The sequence below is a fragment of the Callithrix jacchus genome, chromosome X (assembly GCF_049354715.1).
Source record: "Callithrix jacchus isolate 240 chromosome X, calJac240_pri, whole genome shotgun sequence".
Classification (NCBI taxonomy): domain Eukaryota; kingdom Metazoa; phylum Chordata; class Mammalia; order Primates; family Cebidae; genus Callithrix; species Callithrix jacchus.
This window is the reverse complement of record NC_133524.1, coordinates 122,402,998-122,408,401: the sequence shown is the minus strand read 5'-3', so window position 1 is coordinate 122,408,401 and position 5,404 is coordinate 122,402,998. Positions and strand designations below refer to the sequence as shown.

At 36.8% G+C, this 5,404-nt stretch overlaps 1 non-coding gene across 1 annotated transcript; it reads left to right on the top strand.

Annotated features, from left to right (window-relative positions):
- Positions 1–4,722: 4,722 nt before the first annotated feature.
- On the top strand, positions 4,723–4,829 carry LOC118150720 (U6 spliceosomal RNA). Its single transcript, XR_004738873.1, has one exon. It is a non-coding gene; the product is annotated as a U6 spliceosomal RNA (small nuclear RNA).
- The last annotated feature ends 575 nt before the right edge of the window (positions 4,830–5,404 follow it).

Here is a 5,404-nt window from a genome sequence, read left to right as displayed (position 1 = left end):
AATACTATGGCTTATTCAACAAAAGTTATTTGATGTACTCTGCTTAAAGTATTAAAAGGAAGTCTATGTCCTCCTCCAAAAACAATGACACTTAACACACACAAGTGCTGTTGGGTACGTGCCACCACTTTTAAAGAAAAGGCCTAGATTAGGCAGAGGCAAGTGAGGCAACCTGCATACAAAATTGAAGGAAGTGCTTGCTCTCAGAGTCAGGGTCTCCTTAAATTTGCACCTTACACACCTCCTTTGCCTCCCTCTATGCCTAGTCAGATTTAAAGAGTCTTCCTCTTTATGCTAGATATTGCCTGACAAGAGAAAAAATAATACATGGTTTAACATTTCTAAGTCAGTCTGTGGTTGTTCTTGCGAATGTTTTGTACAATAATCTACTAAATGCTTCTGAAGTGCTATAAAAGGAAGAAAAGATACGTTCCTTCACAGGGCATACATTTAGAGGAACAAGGCATACATATGAAATGTAAAGCATCTAGGAAGAAACATCTAAATATCATATAAAACATATGCAGAACAATAGCAAATTTACATCTGTATACAGGAAAACCAAAATTTCAGACAACAGAGCTTGATAACAGAGATTCAGTGAGTGAATAGGGATTTTAAATTTGTATATCAATTTATAATTGTGTGTATTTTATTTACATATCAGCTTATAAATGTGTATGAAACTTGATGTGAATTTCTTGTTTTAGGAAAGCTGCAGGCTCTTTTGCTTTTTAAAAAAGTAATGCATGTATGACTTTGATTTGCTATAGAATTGAATTGTTTAAGTATGAGTCTATGAGGAACTGCTATACTATGCAAAGAGTAAAGAAATATTGTATTAGTTTCACTTGAGACTGACTTTTTTTATTTCGTAGGCAGGACCTTGAATATAAGTCATTTTTGGACATTGCATACGCCTACTAAGAATTTCAGTTGCAAACATTTACAGTTCTAAGGCTGGGATGTTTTAAGAATAAAAGAAATTATTATTAAAATTCCAACAGAATATTAAATACATTAATTGACATATTTCCAGCAGAATGGTTGTAGAACCAAGTAAAATGTTAAAGAAACAACGTGCAAATTCACATTAGAAAGAAAATAAATATATATATATATGTGGAGAGAGAGAGAGAGAAGACAGAAAGAGAGAGACTGACAATCATAGAGACAGACACTGCATTTAATTTAAATACAAGTCTCCTTTCCCTTCACATCAGAAACCTCTTGTGTTGTAACCTCTTTGGGGGCCCAGGTTTCCAAATGTTCCTTCCTTTTGATCTTGCCCTTTATTCAAAGATAACTGAAAGCAATATTTATCCTTGAGAGATTTGGAATTGAGCATATTTCTGAGTTTGTTATCTCTACTGAAATCTCCCTCATTAGTCTCTTCCTGTTCTTTCAATGCCAAATATTCAATTAAATATTAACCCTAATTTGGAACTGTATTCTGCTTGTTATCACAAGGCTTTGCTAGACTATTATATTACCAAACTATTCCTTTGAAGTAAGGTTGCCAGACAAAATATAGAACAGCCAGTTATGTTTGATTTTCAGATAAATTTGGTCTTCCTCTGCCCCAAATATTATGGGGAGCATATTTATAATAAAAATTAATAATTTATGTGAAATTAAAATTAAACCAAGTACTTTGTTTTGCTTTTCCATGGTTTAATTACTTTAATTCTTGACTAAATCAGACAACCTTACTTCTAGGTAAAGTAAAGGAGCACTTATGCAGCACTCATATGCTAGTCCCACTTTCACAAATCTTCTGTTTAATCCTTATTGCAATGCTATGATGTACAAATACCAATCCCTATTTTAACAAATGAAAAAATAATCTCAGAGATTTGCAAGAGGCCATAAAGCTAATGGCTGGCCCATTGAAAATCAAACTTCTGCTCTGGTATTAAGCACAATACAACTTTCCCTCCACAATGCTGTCTCCCAGCCTTTTCTGTTTTTCTTTACAGAATAGAAACAGGTGAAAAGCAAGGTTAGCTCTGCTTATACCACATATTTTAAAGTTATTTTTTTCTTTCTTACATCTTTAAATTATGAAAACTTTCAAGCATTCACGTGAGAAAGGTTTGAACCAGAGCAACTTTATCTTGAATAGGGGCTGGGTAATATGAGGCTGAGACATACTGGGCTTCATCTCCAGGAGGTTACGCTTTCTAAGTCATTGGATGAGATAAGAGGTTGGCATACGATACAGGTCATAAAGACACTGCTGATTAAACAGACCATGGTAAAGAAGTCATCCAAAAATCCAAGAAAACCAAGATGGTGACAAAAGTGATCACTGATCATCCTCACTGCTCGTTATGCACTAAGTATAATGCATTAGCCTGCCAAAACACACTCCCACCAGTGCCATGACAGTTAAGAAATGCCATGGCAACATCAGGAAGTTACCGTACATGGTCTAAAAAGAGGAGGAACCCTCACTTCCAGGAATTTCCCACCCCTATTCCAGAAAAATCATGAATAATCAACCCTTTGTTTGGCACATAATCAAAATGTTCCAATAAGTATATAAGCAGCTGCGTGGTCCATGCTGCTGCTCTGCCTATAAAGTAGCCATTCTTTATTCCTTTAGTTCCACAATAAACTTGCTTTCAACTTACTCTATGGACTTGCCTCAAATTCTTTCTTGCACAAGATCCAATAACCCTCTCAGTGTTTGGTTTGGGAACCCTTTCTAGTAACATTCACATAGGTAGAGAGAATACTGTAGAGCATTCCCACGTAGTCATAACCCAGTCTAAACAATTATCAACATGTTTTGTCAATTTTGTTTTATGTGTCCACCATCATTCTACTTTTTTTCTAGGGTACTTTAAAGCAAGTCCAATATATCATGTTATTTAAACTCTTACCCTATCATTTTCCCAAACTTGGTCCATAATTAAATCGTTGACTAAGCTACCATCTATTCACTTTATACTAACAACTCCTTTACTCTTTGTTACTTTATTTTCCCTTGTGTTTGCTTAATGACTTCATTAATTTGAAATTAGTCATCTTTTCTGAAACCAGTATACCTCAGCAGTTTCAACTATCTAAATTAGTACCAAGACTTTACCATAGGTTGTTTTACTTTCTTAAAATTAAAATAAAATTAAACATATCAAACCACTGTCCTAGTTTGTTCTCTCATTAATACAAAGGACTGCCTGAGACTGAGTAATTTATAAAGGGAAGAGGTTTAATTGACTCACATTTCTGTAGGGCTGAGGAGGCCTCAAGAAACTTACAATCATGGTGGAAGGGGAAGCAAACAAGTCTTTCTTCATATGTTGGCAGGAAGGAGAAGTGTCAAGAAAAAGGGAGAAAAGCCTTTATAAAACCATCAGATCTCATGAGAACTCACTATCATGAGAAGAGCAGCATAAGGGTAACCACCCCCATGATTCAAGTAACTCCTCTCCAGTTCTCTCCCATGACATGTGGGGATTATGGGAACTACAATTCAAGATGAGATTTGTGCGGGAACATAGAGGAACCATATCATTTAGACTCTGGCCCCTCCCTATTCTCATGTACTCACATTTCAAAACACAATTATGCCTTTTCAACAGTCCCCAAAGTCTTACCTCATTCCAGTATTAACCCAAAAGTCCTAGTCCAAAGTCTCATCTGAGACAAGGCAAATCTCTTCCACCTATGAGCCTGTAAAATCAAAAGCAAGTTAGTTATTTCCTGGATACAATGGGGGTATAGGCATAGAGTAAATACACCTATTTCAGGTGAGAGAAATTAACCAAAACAAAGAGGTTAAAATCTCCAAGCAAGTCCGAAATCTAAGAGGTCAGTCATTAAACCTTAAAGTTCCAAAATGATCTCCTTTTTTTTTTTTTTTTTTTTTTTTTTTGAGATGGAGTTTCGTCGCTCTTGTTACCCAGGCTGGAGTGCAATGGCGCGATCTTGGCTCACCACAACCTCCGCCTCCTGAGTTCAAACAATTCTCCTGCCTCAGCCTCCCGAATAGCTGGGACTACAGGCACGCGCCACCATGCCCAGCTAATTTTTTTTTGTTTGTATTTTTAGTAGAGACGGGGTTTCACCATGTTGACCAGGATGGTCTCGATCTCTTGACCTCGTGATCCACCCGCCTCAGCCTCCCAAAGTGCTGGGATTACAGGCGTGAGCCACCGTGCCTGGCCCCAAAATGATCTCCTTTGACTCCATGTCTCACACTCAGGTCATGCTGATGCAGGAGGCGGGCTCCCATGGACTTGGGCAGCTCTGCTTCTGTGGCCAAAATCAACTTCTATATAAGTTGTCTTGTAATAATATGAGAAAAACAGTTACTCAGTAACTCTGCTATAGTTTGTGTGTGATATGGTTTGGCTATGTCCCCACAAAAAACTCATTTTGAGTTGTAGTTCCCATAATCCTCACATGTTCTGGGAGGGACCCAATGGGAGGTAATTGAATCCTGGGTGCAGTTGCCCCCATGCTGCTGTCCTCATGATACTGAGTGTGTTCTCCTGAGATCTGATTGTTTTATAAGGGGTTTTCCCCGCTTTTCCTTAGCTTGTCTCCTTCCTGCTATCATGTGAAAAAGGACATGTTTATTTCCACTTTGACTATGATTTTAAGTTTTCTGAAGCCTCCCCAGACATGGGCAACTGTGAGTTGCAAGCTATTAAACTATTGAACACTCTAGGTTTGAAAATGCATTTCCACCTTTCAAAAATTGATTAAGTGGTGCTAGCTCCAGCAGCACATATACTAAAATTGGAACAATACAGAGAAGATTAGCATGGCCCCTGCGCAAGGATGACATGCAAATTTGTGAAGCGTTCCATATTTTTAAACTCTGAGTTCTGTAAAAAAAAAAAAAATCGATGAAATGGGTTTCTTTCCTTTTCTCTTTACAGAAATAAACTCATCAGAGAAATAAATGGTATATGTAATTTTGGCTTCAAATATAATGTGGGAGACTTTTACTAGCAACAGAAAGTAGAAGCATTACCTAGAAAAATTGTCTCCACCCTCAGCTGAATGATATTAGTGAATCATTAGACTGATGGTAAAGCGGAATGAAGGTAAGCATTGTATAACTCTTAATCAGATAAAAAAGATGGGGGAGGGGTAAAATGTATACTTTGCAAAATGCTTAGACATTCTTTAATAAAGAAAGTTAATGCTATCATTAGTGGCAGCTCTAAGCAAAACTTTTATCTTTTTTACCTGTGAATAAGCACTCTTTGGGGAGATGAATATTGCTACAGTCATATTGTGCTTTCAGTTAATGAGATGTGGGTTCTATTTGTTAGAGTTTTATGGTAATGAAGCTTATAATTTACTGACAAACTGGCTTGCTTTCAAAACATTCTCTTATTGCACTGAATTTTTTTGAATCAGAAACATTGATGTGCTAATTTGT